The sequence below is a fragment of the Geotrypetes seraphini genome, chromosome 2, assembly GCF_902459505.1.
Source record: "Geotrypetes seraphini chromosome 2, aGeoSer1.1, whole genome shotgun sequence".
NCBI lineage: Eukaryota > Metazoa > Chordata > Amphibia > Gymnophiona > Dermophiidae > Geotrypetes > Geotrypetes seraphini.
The window spans coordinates 193,884,042-193,907,654 of NC_047085.1; the positions used below are offsets into that span (position 1 = coordinate 193,884,042).

Genomic DNA, 23,613 nt, shown 5'->3' on the forward strand with positions numbered 1-23,613 from the left:
TTACAGATGGTCTCACATATTCCTCAAGCACCCTCTGATATACGATAGAATTCATGGTGGATTCTATGATGGTGAGCTGGCCAAATCCTGTGGCAGCAAAACATCCCCAAACCATGACACTTTCACCTCAGTGCTTCACAGTTGATATGAGGTTCTTTTCCTGGAATGCTGTATTTGGTGTATGCCAAACATGTCCTCTTTTCTGGTGTCCAAATAATTCAACTTTAGACTCATCTGTCCATAGAACACTATTCCAGAAATCCTGGTGTTTGTCTACATTCTCCCTGGCAAATTTCAGTCTGGCCTTGGTGTTTCTCTTAGAGAGCAAAGGTTTCCTCCTTGCACACCTCCCATGCAAATTAAATTTGTGCAGTCTCTTTCCAATTATAGAGGCATACACTTTCACATCAACAGTAGCAAGAGCCTGCTGTAGGTCCTGTGATGACTTTTTTGGGGTTTTGGAGACTTCTTTTAGCATCTTGCAGTCTGCTCTGAGGGTCAACTTGCTTGGACAGCCAGACCTGGGCATGTTGGCGGTTGTTTGGAAAGTCCTCCACTTGTACACTATTTTCCGGACTATGGGATGACTAATGTCAAATTCTTTTGAAATCTTTTTAAATCCCTTACCAGACTTATAAGCTGCTACAATCTTCTTTCTGAAGGCCTCGGACAACTCTTTTGATTTCACCATGATGTTCACTTTCATTGCAGCAGTCATGAGCACACCAAACTAAATGTCTAAGGTTTAAGTAGGGCAAATCTCCTTCTAAATGCTGAGTAACGATGATTGCTGCAGCGAAGTGTTTTGGTTGCCAAACCATAGCACCTTTTTCTTCTCTCTGTTTAGTTTGAGGAAGCTGTGGTGGGACCATGTGCTCATCCAGGCGTGGGAGCAGTAAAGAGTGGTCCATATCATCAAAAGCAGCAACCACATCAAATTGCAGTAGGACTGTTTGCTGGCCCTTGCTCAGATAGTGCTTTGCCTTGGAGGTGAGTTCAAGAAGGAGCGATTTGGTGCTATATCAGGCTCTGAAGACATTCTGGGAATTGTGGAAGCTGTCTATCTTATCAAGGATGTCTGATAGTTGTGCATGGACATATAATTCCAACAGCTTTGCTGGCCACAGGATGTCAGCTATTGGCCTGAAGTTTTCCGCTTTGTTGGGATCAAGCCCTGTCACTTTGAGGATGGGTGTTAGAGAGATGGCAGAGAGTGCTGAGGGATAGATCCTTTTCATCAGGCACAGGTTGATTAGGTCAGTCAGCCAGTGTATGAATTCGGAAGGTGCTTGGTTTAGTAGGTTTACTGGACATAAGTCAAGATGGCAACGCTTCTTCCCAAGTTGCTTTAGTAGGTTAAATAGTGGTTCCCAACCCTGTCCTGGAGGACCACCAGCCAGTCAGGTTTTCGGGATAGCCCTAATTCATGAAAGAGATTTGCATGTAATGAAGATGATAGGAGTGCTGATCTGCCCCATGCATATTCATTAGGGCTATTCCGAAAACCTGACTGGCTAGTGGTCCTCCAGGACAGGGTTGGGGGCCATTGTGTTAGAGATCTCAGCTGGTTAGGTTTTGCTGAATACCGGCCAGGAATTCCCACTATCTCTTCGAAAGGTCTTGTATTTGGTGTTACACAGTCCTCTAAGTCTTTTTTTTTCATATTTATTGAAAAATAATGCAATTAAAAAACATCTAACTTATACAGTTGCATACAAAGCAATACATTATGGGCTCCTTTTGCGAAGGTGCGCTAGCGTTTTTAACGCATGCACCGGATTAGCGCACGCTAGCCCACAAACTGCCGCCTGCTCAAGAGGAGGCAGTAGTGGCTAGTGCCCGCGGCATTTTAGCATGTGCTATTTCGGGCATTAAGGCCCTAATGCGTCTTCGTAAAAGGAGCCCTATGTATCTTATTTTATAATAAATACTGTTTCCAAATTATCAATAAGATCTAATATATCTCAGCCCTCCCATCCCTCCCTCCTCCCCCCCCCCCACCCCCAACCCCAGTGGAAGGATGTGTGCAAGAGATTCATAAAATATAGGAAAAAGATTATATATTAAGGATCAATGGGATTATCACTTTGGGAATTAATTCACGTTTCATATGCACTCCAGATAATGTTATAATTCTGTATCTGGTTTCTCCGGAGAGCTGTTAATTTAGACATCTGCTGTGTAGATTGAACTTTAGCCAATAATACTCTTACCACTGGTAGATCTGGTTGTTTCCAGGCAGATGCCAGGACAAGTCGTCCTGCTGTCATTATCATACGCAGTCCTCTAAGGCAGTGGTTCCCAACCCTGTCCTGGAGGACCACTTGGCCAGTCGGTTTTTTGGGATAACCCTAATGAATATGCATGAGAGAGATTTGCATATAATGGAGGTGACAGGCATGCAAATCTGCCCCATGCATATTCATTAGGGCTATCTCAAAAACCCGACTGGCCTAAAGGTCCTCCAGGAGAGGTTTGGGAACCACTGCTCTAAGGTATGACAGAAAGTTTCTCTTATAGATTTGATTTTGTTCTGGAAGTGGCTGACATGCATGTAATTTTATGCGTAGTAGACTATATGCTAACTTCAAACGTTTAGCAACATAAGGTTTGCTATGTTGGGGGAAGGGGGATTTTTAAATAGGGGGGGAAAAAAAGATTGTTTTTTTAAATTAACATTAGGCTGGAACAGCATTCAAATATTTATAAATGTCAATGATACCTAAAGTTATATTGTGAAAGGATGTGGGCGAGTTTCATATCAGGGTTTTGCATTTTAGGCAAGGTGCCTGGAGTGTGAGAGCCTGTTTTACAAAACGATGGGCTTTTAGGTTTGTTTTCCCCCTTTATGTAGAAAAGAGTCTGGCTTCAAAGGTCAGCAGAAGTACTTCTCTTTCACTTTTCTCTCACATGGTTTTGCAGTTGCCCTATCTGACTTAGGAGTTTTGCATGTTTATTTCAACCTTCAGTGACTGTGACTCTGCAAGCCTCCCTCACTGCAGAAACACAAGGGGGCAGGTCTGCTTATGTGCACAGCTGTGGCTCTTCACCACATAAAAGGAGGAAAAGCACAAGAAAAAACAAGTTACCAGTACTTTTGCTTGTGGATAATATTCCCTTAAGAGTCTGGCAGCTGAAAATTAGTTTCTGAACGCTTTTTATTCCCACGGATATTCTGGAAGTTAAAAGCAGATACTTTCAAATGAAAGTATGGGCATTGACTGATTTTTTTTAATTATTATTTTTGCAATTCTAAAAAGTAAAGAAAAATTTTATTTCCAGTATGGCTATCAAGTCTTTAAACAATTATCAAGTACAAGTGTTAGATAAGGTTTTATGCTTCCTGGGAAAACACATCCTGCCTGTCCTGGGTACAAAGTTTGATTTAGACATAGGTGAACTAGACAGAGGAAGAGAATTTTGGGCCCAAAAGATTAGGAATCCCTGTCAGATATGCTCGAGACTCAGGAGGTTAGGACTAGAGCAGGAGTCTTCAAAGTCCCTCCTTGAGGGCCGCAATCCAGTCGGGTTTTCAGGATTTCCCCAATGAATATGCATGAGATCTATGTGCATGCACTGCTTTCAGTGCATATTCATTAGGGAAATCCTGAAAACCCAACTGGATTGCGGCCCTCAAGGAGGGACTTTGAAGACCCCTGGACTAGAGAATGACACAGTGACAAAATTAATCACCATTCCCGTCCCCGTGGATAACCACAGGAAACAATCCCATGTCAGTCTTTAGTGTCTATCTTAGCCTCAGTCCTTCTACACCAGCGTTCTTCAATGCAAAGTCTGAGGATCAGTGGTTGTGCCCATTCATACTCTGATTCTTCCCTTTCTCCTTAAAGAATGACTTAGAGATGGTTTCCCGTTGTTATCCATGGGGACAGGAATGGCGATGAATTTTGTCACCATGTCATTCTCTATTTAGGACTACAAACTGTTTTCTAAGGCTTCTACAAATTTCTAAAGTAACTGGAAGCCAGAATGATGGCTAAAGTGCCTTGATATTTTTCAGAGTTTAGGCCTCTATGGCTTTCCAACTCTCCCCTCTTCGTAACATCTCTAGACAAAAATATTTGGAATAGCAATGGTAGGGCCGGAATCCAGTCGGGTTTTCAGGATTTCCCCAATGAATATGCATGAGATCTATTTGCATGCACTGCTTTCAATGCATATTCATTGGGGAAACCCTGAAAACCCGACTGGATTCCGGCCCACGAGGACTGGAGTTGCCCACCCCTGTCCTAGATCAATATTTCCCAAATCAGTTCATCTTGCCAGTCAAGTTTAAAGGATATCCACAATGAATATCCAAGAAAGAGATCTGCATACAATGGAAGCAGTGTATGTACATCAATCTCATGCATATTCATTCTGAATATCCTGAAAACCTGACTGGCAGGGGCAGGGCCGGCTCACAGGACTGCGGTTCCCTGAGCTAACTTTTGCATTGGCAACCCTGCAGTCTTGTATCTTTTCTCCTTCCCTCCCCCCATCCGTGATCTTGTATCTCCCCCTTTCAAATCTCCCCCTCTAGACCAGGTGAGGCACTGGCACAGGGCACGGTTTATAAAGGGTGCCAAAATCCCAGTTCAGCATCTATCCCTCTAAAGGTTAGAAGGTAGAAGGAAATTTTGGTGCCCTAAGCCAGGGCCTCAACTGGTCCATAGGATGAGTTTCAAGTTTCAAGTTTATTTACATTTGATGGATCGCCTATTACAATATCTAAGCGATGTACATATTAAAAACCAACAGTTTTTGGTAATACATATAATATTGTAGGACAAGACATTAGACAGAGGGATTGGACATACATGAATGAGTGGGTAAGAGGGGAAAAAGTTACAATTGTAATGTTTAGTGAAATTACATAAATGGGAAATACATTAGGTAAGAATGGGATAGGAATGTAAAAAAAAAAAATTAAAAAAACATTTTTAGTTAATTGTTATAAAAATGCAGAAAATTGTAATATATTTGTTATAAATCAAATGCATCTTGAAATAAATATGTTTTTAAAATTTTTTTAAAAGAAGTGATGTCTTTTTCAAGTTTAATAAAATTTGGGAGGGCATTCCACAAGGAATGAGCCAGCCCTGGGTAAGGGGATACTGCAGGACCAACTTGCAAAACACTCTCCTGGAGCTCAGTGTCATCCAGGGGCTGAGTATGGGGGCATGATGCCCAGTTTCCCACCAATAGCAGCAAAATTAGAGAGAGAGTTGCCCAGATATATCCTCATTGGAATTGGCACCTTTATACTTAATTAAGGAGTTTGGTGAAGAGAAAGTACATTATAGAATAGAAGCCATCTGCTCTCTTGTTCACTTCATGCTTTACATTTCCACATGCCCAAAAGGGCTCCAGCCAACGCTGCTGGTCACAAAGCCACATGTTTGCTGCTAGCTAAGAAAACTTTCTGTATAGACTACAAATGGGCTACATTTATCTCTGAAGAAACAACACAAATGCTGGAACTTGCCCTAGGTCAGGAAATAATTTATTTATATATATATGTGGTACAGATTTCACAACTGCAAGGAGAAAAGAATGTGTTGAAAATGGGTCTCTTAACATTGCTTTTTTTGAATCAAGTACATGTAGGCTCCTGCCCTTGCCCTTCCTACTAAAGCAGAGTCTGGCAAGGTGGGAGGGAGCCTTTTAGAAGAACATGAAACAAGCCAACTTGTTTTAACATAAAAAAAGAAAAGAGCGAAGTTTATATGATGCTGCATGGCATAATGTGGGGGAGGGGTGGTGGTGGGAGACCAGGGTATAGTTTAAAGTCAGGAAGTGAAGAACTGAAGTCTGACTTGCCAAAGATGACAGTGTGGCAGTAAAGGACAGATTCCAAGCTGTAAAAGGTAAAAAAAAAAAAAAAACCCTGCGGTGACAGATGAGCTGACAGGAGACAAAGAGAAGAATTATGCTGATAAATTCTCTCACCAAAGTCCATCTGGTCTCAGTGTGCAAAATGTAAAGGCCAAGGCAGGGAGTTCAGAATACTCAAATAACCATTGCACTTCACCAACCAATGCATGCCAGCTGTACCGTGATATATTTTCCTGTTTGTTTGTTTTTTCAGTCAAGTTGGGAAAAGTATCCAGCGAAGGAGCTGAAAACGAAAGCAGTGTGTGGGATAAGAGGATGTGTTGAGTAACCCGAAGGAAGTTTGGAACTCCAGGTATCTTGGCTATCAATATGTATGTGCAGTACAGCTGTGGAAACGTTAAAAGGTGCTAATGAATTTGGTGATTTCCAGAGAGATGATAACATTTCTGCATCTCAGAACAGGAGCCTTACACCAGGAATACAGTACTTGGCGCCTCTCCTATTTGCAAGTAATGTGAAAATTGGGAGGATGAGGCTTTACTTTTTTATAATGTTCTCAGCATCTTTCATGGGCTGTAATAAATTGGGAAACTGAAGTACCAGAAATATGAGGGTTTTATTCATGGTTCTGTTATTCCCTCAGTTAAAGGTGGAATGTTAAAGGTCACATAGCTGACACAACCATTCATAGAGCGTTGGCTATGACTCATGGTTATAAGTCTAGGAGCAGAACTTGCAAAGGCCCAATATTTATTTTTCAGTTAAAGAAGTTTGTTTTGAAACACTTGCTGCATCATATTTGGTAGGGGCACCAGTTAACTCTTTCATCAATTTTTAGCTCTTTCTAAATCCGGAGGGGGGCAGACAGTTGCTTTGCAAGGCCATTATAGTGGGTCAGTAGTGTATTTTGCAGCATTGGCTGGAAGAAGCTCCACCATCATTTTGGCATTGGAAAGCGGCATATCCCTTATGCTCTTGGAGGCTCGTGCAATCACCCCTACATGTAAACAACAAAAGTGTTTTTGGATGACCTGGGAGCCTTATATCCAGCATTTATCAGCAAGGGCCCACCTTTCTCTTGAACACCTTCAATTTGTAAGATAGGAAGCTGGAGTATAATTCTTTGGAAGGTATAATGGAGGGGAGGAGTGGGTGGGAAGGGGGAGGGGGGTCTATAGAGTCTCATAGGATGGTCTTTGAGGGGATCAGGGGGTAAGAGGGTAGAAATAAATCTCTTGGCTCACTTCTGGGTATCTTTTAGGTTTTTCTGGTTTACTTGGACACTAGGTACTCCTTAGGAGTAATCTGCTTTGTTATGCTCATAGCTATGTGAGAGTATAGGAGGTTTAGCTTCTTTGTTTGCTGTGTTTCTTTGACTGTTTTGATATTTGGGAGGGTAGGGGGCTAATTTTAAGCGGGTTAGTTGAATAATATCACAAAATGGAACACTTGCAATTTGTATCTCACTGTTTATTGTGTACTATGTGCAAAGTGATGTTTTGTTTCCGATAAAACAATTTTTACTCTAAACCCCTACCTCCTCCCCCCCCCTTATTAATCAGTAAAACCTAAGTTAGCATGAACAGTGACCAATTGTACAATAAAAACTATTTGCATGACTCGTTATGACTCTCTGGGAGAAAAGCAGAAGTATGAACAGGTTTTTTTGTGTGTGTTTCATAACTTCACTCCGAGGTATTCTAGAAGTAGGGAGATCCTGGATTCTTTTCAAGGAGAACTGTTCCAGCGGTTGGTAATGGAACCCACATGGGATGGGGTCTTACTGGACTTAGTCTTATAGCCCGTTACATTAACGGGTACTAGAATATATGTGTGTGTGTCTGTCTTTACTTCTTTCTCTCTCTCTCCTTAGCCGCATTCTGTATTTCTTTCTTTATGTCTTTCTTTTTCCTCGGCTGTCCACCACCACCCCTTGGCTGCTCGCCCTGTCTATTCTCCCATCCTTTTACCTCCCCTGTGTCCACCAACACCCCTTCACTGCTTCCCTTATCCAGCAGCAGCCCTTCTCCCTTTGTTTTACCTCCCCCCTGTCCAAAAAGGCAAAAAAAGGGGCAAAATTTAAATCTTAAGTTTATACTCGAGTCTGCTGGCATTCCTCCACTTCACTCCCCCACCCCCCATAATGTCCGGTATTATTTCACTCCCAAACAGAAGCCTCTCCCCAAAACACACCCGTAGGTAAAACACCCCCCTCTGGCCTACTGGAGAGTCAAAGTAGAGCTATTATCAGACAAGGCCAGATTAAAGCATGTACGACACATCGTCTACTGGGTCCTGCGACCTATGGCTCCAGGGGGGTCCAGTGGCCCGCCGTCTCCCAGCATGGCCTGACGTTGTCCCCCTCCCTTCCCACTCACGCTCTGATCCACAAAATCCATGTCCCGCAGCAGCAGCACCTTTTGTCCACCGCAAAGATTTCTCTCAGTCGGAAGTTGCATCGGAGAAAGGCGCGGCCAGAAAGCGACGGAGAGTGAGCTCTAGGCGGCCAGTCTGACGATCTTCGTCCTTACTATTCACTTTGCAGTGCAGGGCTACGCCGTTGTCGCCTTCTGGATCTGAGCTCTGCTGCTAGGAGCAGAGTGTGAAGATAATCCTGCTTTGCCTCCTCAGGTCTAATTCTTTGGTGCTCCCTAGACAGCGGCTATCCTCACGATTGCCACCTTCGTCGCAGTGGCGTGAGGTGGAGAGCAGGGAGGCTTGTCTGGTGCGCATGCGCACTCCTACCGCCACAGCCCAATAGATCAGATCTCAGGGAACACGCGGTAAGAGTGTGCATGCGCGCTTAGCATTTTATTATTATAGATACTATATAAAGTTTTAAGATTTCCTATACTAAAGAGTATTATCTTGTCTGTCTGTCTTCTTTCTTTCTGTCTCTCTTCCTCCCGCTGTCTGTCTTATTTTCTCCCTGGCCCCCTTCGTCTGTCTCTCTCCCTGCCCCTGTGTTCTTCTTCCTTTCTTTCTCCCTCCCGCTGTCTGTCTGTCTTTCTTTGTATCTGTCTCTCTTTTTTTTTTTTTTTAACACTTTCTTGGCCCTTTGCTTATATCCTTGGACAGTTGAGAGTGATCTCCTCCTCCCCTCTTTTTTTTGGGCGTCCAATCTTGCTCCAGGGGAGTTTACTTTGGGGGGGTCACAGCTGCGGGTATGGGTAGTTTTTGTTGTGTGGGGGGGAGAGAGAAGCCCCGCCCTTCCCTGCCGCAACCGGAAGTGCCCCTTTCCCCCTACGTGACAACGATTTTTTTTTTTCGGCAGACAGAGAGAGGGCGGGAGGGAGGAGTTACCGCCATGGTGGCTCCAAGCTCGAACCGTCTGCACTCCGCTGCCAGAATCCGCCACGGCCTGCAGGCGCCGACAGCTGCCTCGCCTCGAAGCCCTGCTCCTGGCATCCTCCGCTCCGCACCGCCTTTCATGCATCGTAGCGCGCATGCGCACTCTGCCGGCCACATCCCGACAGATCAGGACTCAGGGAACACGGGATAAGAGTGCGCATGTACGCTTAGCATTTTATTATTATAGATAGAGAGGACTCATTCAAAAGTAAAGGTTCTAGAGTTTAAAAAAACCTAACTTCGGATGGAGGATTACATCGAGGAATTGTCTGGATGGGAATGTCTGGAAGGAGTAGATATGCAGTGGGTGAAACTGAACGGAGTTATTGTAAGGGCGACAAACCTTTTTGTGAGGCAAGTAAGTAAAAGTAAGAGGGAAAGATGGCAATTTAGGTTCTCAAAAGTAGCTGAGAAGGTAAGGAATAAGCGGTTAGCTTTCATAAACTACAAAAAATCGCAGAAAGAGGAAGACTGCCAAAAATATCTGGAAAAATTAAGAGAGGCTGGTCAAGTAGTCAGGAAAGCAAAGATACAAATGGAATAAAAAAATAGTTGACAGTGAAATGGGGAGATATGACATTTTTTAGATATATTAATGATAGGAAGAAGTGCAAAATTAGCACTGTGAGACTCAAAGGTGAAGGGGAGAAATATGTAGAAGCTGATAAAGAAAAGGCTGAATTGCTTAAGTATTTCTGTTCTGTGTTCATGGCAGAAGTGCCAGGAGCGGGACCACAGAAGATAAACGCGAATAGGGATGGAGTAGTGGTAGATTCTGATCAATTTTCAGAGGGCTATGTTCATGAGGAACTAGCTAAATTAAAGGTAGACAAAGTGATGGAACTGGATGGTATACATCTGAGGGTGCTGAAGGAACTTAGGGAACTTCTGGTGGCCCCACTGACTGACCTTTTCAATGTTTCTCTAGAGTCAGGAGTGGTGCTGGAAGACTGGAGAAGGGAAGATGTGGTCCCTCTACACAAACGTTGGCGTAAGGAAGAAGTAGGGAATTACAGGCCAATAAGTCTGACTTCTGTGGTAAGCAAATTAATGGAAATGCTTTTAAAACAGAGAATGGTGAAGTTTCTGGAATCCGGTAGATTACAGGACTATAGGCAACATAGTTTCACTAGAGGTAGGTCTTCTCAGACAAATTTGGCTGGGTGACCAGAGAATTGAATAGAGGGAGTGCGCTAGAAGTGGTGTATTTAGATTTTAGCAAAGCCTTTGACAGTGTTCCACACAGATGTCTAATAAATAAACTGAGTGATCTCGGGATGGGCCCTAAAGTGGCGGGCTGGGTCAGGTTGAATAGAAGACAACAGAGGGTAGTAGTCAATGGAGATTGCTCTGAGGAAAGGAATGTTACCAGTGGTGTGCCTCAAGGTTCTGTTCATGGGCCTGTTCTTTTTAACATTTTTATAAGTGATATTGCTGAAGGGCTCTCAGATAAGATTTGCCTCTTTGCGGATAATACCAAAATCAGCAATAGAGTAGACACCCTGGATGGTGTTAATAACATGAAGAAAGATCTAGCAAAGCTTGAAGAATGATCTGAAATTTGGCAGCAAAAGTTAGATGGTGTGGGAACGAGTGTTATAGGGGAAGCATTCTGATTGACAGAATGAGAAATGATCTATCATTCACCCATAGGTGTAGTTTGACTGTTTACATTGGGGGAGAAGGGGGCAAAGGGTAAGGAAGTCATATTGGTAGTAGGAAATGGGAATCAATTTAGTATTACACTTCTCCCTCCGTATTCGCTGTGATAGGGGATTAACAGAACCGCAAATACAGAAAAACCATGAACAACTTTTTCATATGTTATTTGCTGTTTTCTTTTAAAACCATCGTGAATATGGTGAAACTGCGAATAACATGGTGGGAGACCTGGCCTGTTCCTGAAGGAGAGGCAAAACACGGTGAAGAAAGTGCCAGGAATCAGCGATTTTCTCTGTCAGTGCTTGGAATCAGCAATTTCTCTATGCAAGCTGATGTAATTTGGGGGGGAGGAGCCAGTAAGCTAAAAACCGTGAATAATCAAAACCGTGAATGCTGAAATCGTGAATACGGAGGGAGAAGTGTAGTGATCACAACATGTGATGCTGAAAGGAGAGTGGGAGAACTGCCCCCATGCCCCTTTCAAATTGTGCCTATATATTCACCCTACAATAAAGGAGATTATACTTGGTATCTGGGAAGAAGGGATCCCATACATAGGTTCAGAGTACTTTGCAATTTTTAAAAATTTGGTATGACTTTGAAAATGCATTAGTATAATGGTTTTATTCCTCAATTAATTCATAGTGTGTGTTCAAAGTGTCCTCATTCAACCTTGACACATTCAGAAAATCTTTGACACCGCTGAGATGTTGGCTTAATGAATTCTGGGGTTTCATTAATTAAGAGCTTAACTGTTTTGTGAGCTCTATCCTGTGGAAAAATAAAGCATTGGGACATGTCTTGAATTTCGGGCAGAAGTTTCTGCGGCAGTAGAATATTTTTAGGTTATTTGGAAAAATGTTGGGGGGGGGGGCTCCCATTTTTTCCAGACACCAAAAGTCTACTTGTGGACTGCAATGAGCAATTTCTTTTTTTTTTTTTTAATGCTTTATTAATTTTCCAAACGTCAATAGTGCAAGACACAAATATATAACATATAATAAATCAATAAAAGCACATTCAACTTACAAATATACACAACCAAACATTTTATCCCCCCCACCCACCCACCCAATGCTTAATTAATAAAAGGCAGAAACATAGATTTACCCAATAACCTTACCCTATTCAGATTAATAATATCCTCCCACCCTCCCCCACCCCACCCCATCCCAGGTGTAAATACTCAAAGGACAAAATTAGGACAGAAATAGCCCCCCACCCATCCCTGGATGTGTACGAAAATAAATGAGCAATTCCTAAGCATCTCTCTTAAGCTGATACGGCCCTTCTAGCGTTGCTCGGTGACACTTTGCCCCTGAGATGGAGCTCTGCATCTTGTCTATCAAAGTGCACAGCTGGAGCTTCTCTGAAGTACAGCATAGAAGTGTGCATGGGAATGGCTCTGAAAAGGATTTATGAGCTTACTGGCACAATATTATAGATTGCAGTGGGCTCCGCATCTGTGTCCAGAGCTTCTGTGAAGAGAGTAGAGGGTGAAGGAGGGGGGGTGGTGGAGATGAAAATAGGGATTTCATTCCCATATCCTGCCTTTTTTCTCGTTCCTTCACCAAAACCCCTCTTCTCCAAAAATTGATTTAGAAGCCCTTTTACTACAAGGCATTAAGCCCTAGCATGTGCTTAGCAAGTGCGGTAATATCTCCTTTTCTACACACTAACCACACGTTTTTTTAAAAAAAAGATATTTTTGGAGAGGGCATGTCATGACAGAGAATGGGTTTGAAAGTATTAACCAGTTAACATGTTTGCATTAGCACATGCTAACTGGCTAAAGCTGAGTTGAGGAGGGAGCATTTAAAACCTTATAAATAGGAGACTGTAAGTGTGTCCGTGTCAATTTTTTTTGAAGTCCTGTGTGCGAATGGACAAATGAGCACAGGATCTGCAAAAAAACCAAACAAACCCCAAAGCCATATTTTACTGCTGCATTAAAAATGGGCGTAATATGTGGTAAAGTCCCATGTTAAAATCGCTAAGCCAATTTTTGAATGCATTTTAAGAGGTGATCTGAAGATGTGAGAAATGGAGAAAAAAAAAACAACTTATTTTTTTGAAAGCATTAGACAAATTTACATTTAATATGCATGCTAGATCTGACTCTGATTAGCCTTCACTCATTGCGTTTTCTTATTAGCATTAGGAAACTTCAATTATGATAGCAGAATTGCGGTTAACTTTTTTGGCTATTTCTGTGCAGCTTGTTATGAAAAGTGAAAAGCTGTGGCTTTGCATTGAACAGTAGCTTTCGTGCAAACTCGGTGTTCGCGCCTTTTTTCTGCAGTGCATGCTGCATAGCGGTGAGTTCCCCTAATAATGAGCTTGATTCATGTTAGAATGTGCTGAAAGGTTCCGCTGAGCATGACGCCTTCAGCCAGAGCTCAGAAAATGCACGTTAGCAGCAAGTGGCATGCTCCCAGGCCCAGCAGTTAATGACTGCTTGCCTAGAAATGGTCTTTTCCAGCACAAATCTTCAGATTTTCTCAGGATTTGGTCATAAAACAACTTTAGACATACTGATACTATGTCCAAGTGTACCTATGTGCTAAAGAATAGCAGTTTTACTTTGTCAAGGAGTTCTACAGGGAAAAAAAAAAAAAATATATATATATATATATTTATATATACAGGAAAGAGACTTGGGAGTTCTGATTGACAAGTCGATGAAGCCGTCCGCGCAATGCGCCGCAGCAGCGAAAAGGGCAAACAGAATGCTAGGAATGATTAAGAAGGGGATCATGAACAGATCGGAGAAGGTTATCATGCCGCTGTACTGGGCCACAGTGCACCCTCACCTGGAGTACTGCGTGCAGCACTGGTCGCCGTATATGAAGAAGGGCACGGTACTATTCGAAAGGGTCCAGAGAAGAGCAACTAAAATGGTTAAGGGGCTGGAAGAGTTGCCATACAGTAAGTGATTAGAGCAACTGGGCCTCTTCTCCCTTGAAAAGAGGAGACTGAGAGGGGACATTCAAAATACTGAAGGGAATAGACTTAGCAGATAAAGACAGATTGTTCACCCTCTCCAAGGTAGGGAGAACGAGAGGGCACTCTCTAAAGTTGAAAGGGGATAGATTCCGTACAAACGTAAGGAAGTTCTTCTTCACCCAGAGAGTGGTAGAAAACTGGAACGCTCTTCTGGAGTCTGTTATAGGGGAAAACACCCTCCAGGGATTCAAGTCAAAGTTGGACAAGTTCCTGCTAAACTGGAATGTACGCAGGTGAGGCTGGACTCATTTAGAGCAGTGGTCTTTGAATGGGGGCCGCTGCGTGAGCAGACTGCTGGGCACGATGGACCACTGGTCTGACCCACCAGCGGCAATTCTTATGTTCTCAGTATATATTTCTCACGGAGTGCAGGATAGCAGGAGTTCCATTCCCAGAAAGACCCTGCTAGCTGCTAGGACTGTACCATAATGGAATTACAGCTCCTAGTTCACTCGCCCTGCCCGCTGCACCAGAATCAATGATTGCAATCAATGGACAAGGGAATAATTTTGGCATCTACCCGTCACTTACACTCTGTGAAGCTGCATGGCCGGCTCAACCCTCAATTTGACCCTTCTAGCTGCTGCATCGCCTGAGTACCCAAGCCTTGGAAGCTCTGCATTCGGCAGCTCCTCAGTCTCAGGACCGCCGCTGCATATGCTGCCTCCTGCCCTCTGCTTGAACATTCCAGAAATCGAATTTTGGACATAAGCAAGCATGCATTTACCCACTGCTCTAATGGTAACAGGGTAAATGCTTTGGACTAGAGAGCTTACCCCCTTCCTTTACAAAGCCGAGCTAGTGTTTTTAACACAGACCACGGCGGTAATAGCTCCGACGCTCATAGGAATTTTATGAGCGTCGGACCTCTTAACGCAGCAGCTGGGGCTAAAAATACTAATGTGGCTTTGTAAAGGATGGGGTTAGTTAAAACTGGCTCTAGGCCACAAGTGTCAAAGTCTCTCCTCGAGGGCCGCAATCCAGTCGGGTTTTCAGGATTTCCCCAATGAACATGCATGAGATCTATTTGCATGCACTGCTTTCATTGTATGCTAATAGATCTCATGCATATTCATTGGGAAAATCCTAAAAACCCGACTGGATTGCAGCCCTCGAGGAGGGACTTTGACACGCCCTGCTCTAGGCCGTCTGTGCAAAAATAGAAATTAATACCCTCTTTGGTAGTGGCAGCATTAGCACAGCACACCCTCTTTTATTGGGTGGAGGTGAGCACAGCACAACATCCCTCTTTCTTTCTCTTCCCAACATCCCTTTGTTTCTCCCCACAACCCCCTCTTCACCTGCACATACCACATGAAGGAAGGACACCGGGGTCGCACACCAGTATCTCCTCACTCGTGGAGCCTTGAGCAGCTGCACAGGTCACAGACCCATTCAAAGCAGTTTACATTACAGGTACTTTAAGCATTTTCCCAATTTGTCCCAGTGGGCTCACAGTCTACGAGTACCTGGGGCAATAGGGGGATTAAGTGACTTGCCCAGGGTCACAAGGAGCAGTGTGGATTTGAACCCACAACCTCAGGGTGCTGAGGCTGTAGCTCTAACCAATACGCCACGCTCTCCTCCAGCTAGATTCCAAGTGGTCAGGCCTGCCTCTGGGGAGAATGATGTCCCAGTCACAGGCTGGATATAGAGATCGTGCCTAAAGAATTCCAGATAGAGCTCTGGGGTACGGCTCCTGGCCTAGGACTCGTACTGTGACAGATGGACTTTAGTTAGCTGTAGAAATTCCCCACCCTCCTCCTGACAGTTCTGATCTCGCTAGAAGAGCTGCCATTTCAGTAAGAAAGAGCAATAGCTCTCTGCCTACAACATCATTGATTCTTTGAAATCTCTCAAATTACAAGCTCCTGTGGGCGACAGGTTTAAATCTGACAACCCATTAGCACATTGCTTTGGTTTTATCAGTTGTTCTAGTTTTATCGCTGGTGGAGTTCTTGTCTAATATGCTTAAGCTCTTGATTATTTGCATGGATAATCTTTATATGAGTATTATTAAAGGACAATTTAAAAATACATAAGTAAAATTTTCGCCTTTAAACAACTTTGAAGAAACCTACTAGCCTAGGTATTAACTGTTTAGATTTAAAACAGGGAGTACTTTTTGCAGCCAGCTCCTGGGGATGACAGCACTTCTACTCAAAAGTCTGTAAAACTGAGAGCTGGTAAAGTGTCAGGAAGCTGATCTGGCTACCCTGTACTTGTAAGAATAGAGATGTCTTTTCTAGCCAAGGGGAATGCCTTCCAAAATACAGAAAAAACCCATAGCCAAGTGCTGCACCCGGCTTCTCCTTGCATAATCACAGAAGAAAGATTGGCAGTTTTGGTCAAATCCAAATTGTAACTGAGGGGAAACCCCCCCCCCCCACACACACACACACACTATTATTTTATACCGAGACACTACAAATAGCGTGTGAACAAAGTAAAGGAGCTAGTTATTCTGTTCTTGATAAGAGATGGCAATTGTGACAAAAACAGAAATAATTTTTAAAAAATGACTGGAGATAGGCAGAGAGATCCGTAATGAAAATAGATTGTTTAAGATTCAGAATCTGCATGAGCGAAGTTCCACCTCATCACAGAATGAGATTGTGTTTGTTTTTGAAAACAATAGACATTAATCCCAGCCACTCCTTATGGGATGTGTGATAGTGCCATATACCAGCAGTGGATGCATGATGATGGTGGTAGCAGTGCTGTGTAAGACAAGCAGCTGTCGTGGAAGATTTGGGGCCTGTAAAGAGAGGACTAGTATTCTCCTTTTTTCAGACAGAGGTGATTGTTCTACTCATCTATTTTTGCACACAAAGTGGTCTCTTCTATATCTTTAGGCAGCGTCATTGTTGTTGCTGGCAATGTGCATGTCACTTATTGTGCCAGGCTCTCTCATGAAGCCGACATTCCAAATGCTTCTCTTGCTTCTGCCTTAGTAGTTTTGGCATGCCGCCTCTCGGCTAAAGAGACATGCATGACCTTGCAGGAAACTAGGCAGAGCTTACTCTTGTCAGCCTAGTCAGTTGAGCTCCCCCAGTGGTATAAAAAAATGGATGCAGCTATTGCAGCATTGATAAATGAACCCTGAGATTCAGTGCGGAATTGATACAACTGTTATGTGTACTAGGGAACTGTTTAATTCTTAATGAGTTAAAAAGTAATGAGCAATTTTGTAGCTACTTACTGTAAAGTTAATTTGGAATTATTGTCTACCAAATTTGTGCTAACACTGGCATGCTGAAATACAGATTACACTTCTCCCTCCGTATTCACTGTGATAGGAGATTAACGGAACTGCAAATACAGAAAAACCGCGAATAACTTTTTCATATGTTATTTGCTGTTTTCCATTAAAAACCATTGTGAATATAGTGAAACCGCAAATAACATGGTGGGAGACCTGGTCTGTTCCTGAAGGAGAGGCAAAACACGGTGAATAAAGTGCTGGGAATCAGCGATTTTCTCTGTAAACGCTTGGAATCAGCGATTTCTCTATGCAAGCTGATGTAATTGGGGGGGGGGGGGGAGGGAGGAGCCAGCAAGCTAAAAACCGTGAATAATTGAAACCGCGAATGCTGAAACCGCAAATACAGAGGAAGAAGTGTATACCAGTGGTCCTCAAATCTGTTTCTCAAGGTCCACAACCCAGCCTGGTTTTCAGGATTTATAAAATGAATTTGTATGAGATTTATTTGCAGTCACTGCTTCCATTGCATGGAAATAGATCTCATGCATATTCATTATAGAAATCCTGAAAACCAGGCATGGTTGTGGACCTCAAGGACTAGATTTGAGGACCTTTGAGCTATACAGATGGTTACAGCAAGGTCCATGTGTTAGGAAGAAATGTGTTGTTATTTCATGTATGGACTAAGGACTGAAATTATTAATGTGTACAGCCATGTCAACATATGTTATCAGTAAGCAATAAAATAACATACTTTAACGGCACCACACAGTTGTAGCATTAGCCCAGACTTTTACAGTGTTTCCTTATAAATGCCAGATGTTACTGGTAGAAAATGAAGACAAATTGTATGATGATTAAATGAAATATTGTGTTTCATGGGGGAGATAGGAATTTATGCGGAACGTATTAGAGAACTACTTCAGCTTGCCTGTGGTGTTCTTTGCTCACATGTTTAAAGACAATAGACTGTTTTCAGTCCAATTCTTTATATGTGAGGTTGCAAACCATTGGACCCCTGAGAAAGGCGTGTTCGCCGAAACACGGACCGTGTAGAGTCCAGTTGGATTTTTATCACAGTATTTTTTATCATTGTACTTTTTAAATTGAATTTTCTTGGTTTTATATGTCAGTGTTTAAAAAATTATCTCCAGAACATCTGTATCCACAGTTTTTGTTTTTGTTTTCATCGACGTATTAGAGAGCTACCAAGTTGTATAGGCACCATTCGGTGGAAACCAGAGAACACATAGAAGAAACAGAGAGAAGGTGTATGGGCCTTTAAAGTTCAGTTTTAGCATATTTTGAATGTGAGAAGGATACATGTGTGCTTTTTCATAATTTAGAGATATAGTATAACCATACGTGTAATTGGGGGGTTTCTGTGAAAAGTAGTTTTGTGTTTGCAGTGATTGTAAATTGCTTTGAGCCGTGTGTAGAGGAGGCAGTTTAGAAGATGAAATAAATGCATAACTGTTTCAAACAGGCATATCGTATAGCCCATACTCACTACTGAATACATGTAATAATAAAAGATAATGTAACCCATCTGAGAGTATTCTCTCTGGAGAGGGAGACAAGTACATGGTAGTTGTATTTCTCTCCACAGTTAGCTTTCTAGAACTTGCCAAATAAGTGAAAAGGGAAATTCATCCATTTTGGAATTATTTTTACAACTATTTTGAAAAATGTGCCTACCCTGTTCTGTTGTATGTTTTTTTTTAAACTTCTATAGCTGTCTCTCCTACCCCTATGCCTTCCCAGATGGGCTGTCTAGGCCAGTCTTTTTCTCAACTCGGTCCTGGAGTACCCTCTTGCCAGTCAGGTCTTTAGGATATCCACAATGAATATGAATGAAATTCATTTGCATGCACTGCCTTCATTATATGCAAATTTCTTTCATACATATTCATTGTGGATATCCTGAAGACCTGGCGAGGGGGGAGATACTCCAGGATCGAGTTGAGAAACACTGGTCTAGGCAGTGCAGGCCTTATTGGCTGGAAGAGTACCGTCTCTTGAGACACAACCTCAGTGTCACTGGTAGACTGGCACTACTGTCGTAGCAGCTGCTTTCCCTCCCCACGGTGGCATGCCCACTTGCATTTATATGATATCCCCTGCACCATAAACATGGTGATGTAGCCTGAACCACAGAACTGTCTCTCTCTCTCTCTCTCTCTGTCACAGAATATGTTTTTTGGGCAGTTTTGCAGCAATTGAAACAGGGAGATTTGTGAAAGCTGATTTAAAGCTTGGAAAATATCCACTTTTTAGTTTTTGTGGTTTTGTTCCAAGTTTTCCATTCAAGCTGTAGTTGTAAAATTGCAATGATAAACTTGTCCAGGAATCTTTCTGCATAAATGGAAAACCTCATCTTTGCATCTTATACAACAAAACTTTTCATACTTCTCCTAATAATTATATGCAGGTGTAGTGGACCTTTCAGATCATTGGGACTGAGGGATACCCCAGTATAGGGTTACCAGATGTCTGAATTTCCCCATATATGTCCTTGTTTTGAGGACATGTCCGGGGCGTCCGGACGGGAAGGGGCATGCGCGGATGGAACAGGCCATGACAGAGGCTGAACTGGGTGGTCCTGGGGGAATAGCCATGGGTCTGGATTTTTCCAGAGGAAAATTTGGTAACCCTACCCCAGAAGGCCAGTGTATAAACAAATCCTCCATTGCCCCAGGCTCAAAATAAATACCTGTAACTATGTAAACCATTTAGACTATGTAACCACAAAAAGGCGGTATACAAGTCCTATTCCCCTTCCCTTTCTCCTTTTAGGAAATTTGATGTGTGTCTTAGTCACAGACATTAAATTAATTAGGTGACTTGCCCAGGGTCACAAGGAACAGTGTTGGGATTTGATCCAAGTTTATTAAAACTTTCCATCCCACACATTATGGCAAAAAACCAGAGTGCTGAGGCAGTAGCTCTATCACTAGGCCACTCCTCACCTTCCAAGACAATTTTCAGCCTGCAGCGGTCAGTATTTTTTTAAATGCCGACTACCACAGCTATAGTTAACCCCAGATATTCAGTGGCAGGCCATGTCCAGGCCCTGGCTCTGAATATCCAGGGCTATTTCAAAATGAGCTGACTGCACTTAGGGTTACCATATGGCTCCAGAAAAAGGAGGACAGATTGAGACATCCGGGCTTTGCTTCCATTGAAAGCATTGGAAGTAAAACCCGGATGTCTCGATCCATCCTCCTTTTTCTGGAGCCATATGGTAACCCTACGACTGCTGGAACTTACCTAGGCCCTTGCCAGTATTCAGCCAGGACCCACATAAGAGGAAACAAGTACCTTGGCCCTTCTGATTCCTTCATTTCCTGGTCCCCTTTTCTTCCTTTCTCCCCTGAAGACAATGATGGCTCTGACCTACTCACTCCTGCCCCCTTTGTCCCTTCTTTCCCTAAAGCGAATGATAGTCCTGGCCTGAAAAAGGCCACCGTGACCCCCTAGCAGCAACCTTTTCACTGTCCTAACTTTAGCCTCTTCTTAATTGCTTATATTATTTCTATTCAGTAAAATGCCGGCTCCTCCCAAACTTCACCCTTTGACAGCGTCGATGCTAACCAGACAGTGCAAGGACAGTTAATGGTGATATTCAGTGGCATTTTCTGATTAAGTGCTGCTGAATATTAGTGGTCAGACAGACACAGACAATCTAAGCATCTTCTGCCCATTTAAATTACATCAAGTATTGGGCAGTTCCTTCCTAATGGCAGGCTTAAATATTGCTGATTAGCACTAGATAGGCATAAACAGCTGAGAGACTGCTGAATTATAGGAACATTCCCATTTATTAGGCTCTCCAAAAGTGCGCAAACATCTACAGAAGAAGGGTTAGGAAAGCAGAGAGGCAAATAGTCCTTAAGATTAAAATAAAATGTCTGAAAATAATTTCAGTGGGTTGCTAAATCTCGGTGTCCTCTGAGCATTGCTCTCTTCATTAGACTCTTGCATCCTTTCACACCTCTTTGCAGACTGCAGAGTAGTTAAAATCCTCACTCCTCAGTAATGTGTCTTCAGTTTCCTTTAAGTTGGTCAGTAGCCTCTCTCCTCTCCTTCACAATTATACTTTATTGTACTTCACTCTTCTCACTCGATTTGGAAGGCAACAGGCCTTCCATGCATCAGTCACTCTGCTCTCCACTCTCTGGTGGCTCTTTGTTCCCCAGTGTTTCCTCTCTCTTAGATCAGGCAGGTCAGGAACCACCCAAGACTTGGGCCCTTTCTTCTGTCAGCACATAAGAATGAATTTATTTAGTTAAATTTATGAAATACTTAATTCCTTAGCGCTGGCAGCAGATGAATCCAGAGACCAGTGGGATTGCATATACCTACTAGCAGGTGGAGATAGAGCCCTGATTTTCAGGAGTACTGTATATCTGGATGGAACTCCCTCTTGCCAATCAGTATGCTCTATCTCCAGCAGGTTGGATGGTTCCTGCTCCTGAGGACGGAAGACTAGTTGCTCCTGTTGCTGCGGCTTCCAGTCCTTACAAAAGTGTGGTAGAGGTTTTTAGTGCAGGCCAGTGTGTTGAATGCTCTGCGCTGCTCCGTTAATCATAGGAACTCTATGAGCAGCAGCACAGAGTATTCAACACGCCGGCCAGTGCTAAAATCCTCTGCCGCGCTTTTGTATAAGTGTGTGGGGGAGTTAAATGTCATCTACCATTTTGATGCCCAGTCTTCCAGCCTCTCAAGGTCCTCCCGCAATTTCATGCAATCTGTATGTGATTTCACAACTTTGAATAGTTTTGTGATCATTTTACTTACTCGGTCATCTCACTCATCTCACTCATTATTCCCATTTCCAGATCATTTATGAATATGTTAAAAAGCGCCAATCCCAGTAAAAATCCTATTCCCATTATTTCTAAGGTGAAACCAACATTCTCTTGAGCTCTATTCTCTTAATCATCCAGACTTTTTTTTTTTTTTACACCTTTTTTTTAAACTTTATTTAGTTTTTAATGCCAACAAAAAGTGCAATACAATTTATATACAAATAATGATAATCAACCAAGCACTTATAATCAATCAGTATCTATACAAAAGATAAAAATTCCCTCCCCCGTCCATCATTACCATCAGGAATAATACCAAAACAAAAGATAACACCCCCCCCCCCGATATGTGGGTGAAAAAACAACGGAAGATAAAGATAATGGACAACTATAGCAAATCTACAAAAGATGTCAATGGACCCTAAACTAATTAGAATATCTTATTATGCCCCAGCATGTCAGCATTCATTTTCTCTTATTTATAAGTTAAACATAAGCTCGCCCACCAAAAAGGAAAACTAAGGTGATCCCAATTTTTCCAATTGCAGCCATCCAGACTTTTATCATGAAAGCAGAGGCTTTTGCTGCAGCTCTTTGCATTTATTTATTTATTTTACATTGGTCTTTGGGTGTTAACAATAGCCAATTCCTTCCAGAGACAGCTAAGAAATTTCCTAGCAGTTGCAGTGATCGCTGCTGACGGATGATTAACAACTCACCTTCAAGCAAACATCACCTCAGTAGAGATTGCCCTGCACACCTTTTGGCAAAGAAAGCAAAAGTGCTGTCTATACTGGAATAGTCAGAACTTTGATTTTGAGACAGACGAAATGCTGCAGGTTGCATCAATATTTCCTCCTAACTGAAGCGGACCCTGCAGCATTACTATAGATATTGTATCAATAGTCACTATAACAGTCATCTTTTGCTAAGGTACGATTATGGCAGGCCATCAGTGTCTTGTTCACCAGTAAATAATGACATCCTGATTGATGAATGACTACAATACTGGGTCTATACAGCTAATCTAAAATACAAAATGATAAAGAGATGGAAGAGCTTCCCTATGAAGAAAGGCTAAACCATTCATCAGCTTGGAGAAGAGACAGATGAACGGGGGATACTTTAGAAGCCTATAAAATACTCATAGGAAATGGTTAAGACTGGAAATTAACTCTAATCAGTTTAAAACTAACCTTAAAACCTTTCCCTTTAAGGATGCTTTTGAGATTTAGTTAAATGGATCACCTAAGTCTTCCCCTTCTCCATTTCGTTCTTCCCATTACCTTTTCAATTTTTTTATTTTATAAATTGTAAACCCTCCCCTTTTTGCCTCTTGTGCCATGTCGTAACAATTCAAATTCACATATTATATGTCCTTTCCCCTGTTTTTAATTAAATTTGTTTGTTTTAAAAAGTTGTAAACCGCTTTGGCATTAAAGCGGTATATCAAACCATAATACACTTGTTTGCCTTTTCAAATACTACAGTATAATCTCATTATAACGGAACCTCGCCTAAGGCGGACGTGGTCCGCTGGTCCCGGCCGTGCGCCATTATAAACATACCGAAAATCATCACATATAGCGGACTTGCATATAACGGACTTTCAGATATAATGGACAACCAATTTGGTCCCCAGAGCCGCTTTCAGCTGTAGTTTTCTTTGGCTATAACAGACATGCAGGCTTTACCTACAAGGCGCGTGGCGTGCCGATGATATAGTATCAAAATGCAGCC

The 23,613-nt window shown here is 42.5% G+C and overlaps 1 long non-coding RNA gene across 4 annotated transcripts in view; it reads left to right on the plus strand.

Moving 5' to 3' along the window:
- Nucleotides 1–23,613, plus strand: part of LOC117355687 — a 701,484-nt gene that overhangs the window by 581,891 nt on the left and 95,980 nt on the right. For 3 of the 4 annotated variants that reach the window (XR_004538434.1, XR_004538433.1, XR_004538431.1), the window contains one exon: nucleotides 6,092–6,190. This is a non-coding gene — a long non-coding RNA (uncharacterized LOC117355687). Of the gene's footprint in view, nucleotides 1–6,091; nucleotides 6,191–10,117; nucleotides 10,178–23,613 lie in introns of those variants that run through there. The other variant, XR_004538432.1, reaches the window with a different exon arrangement.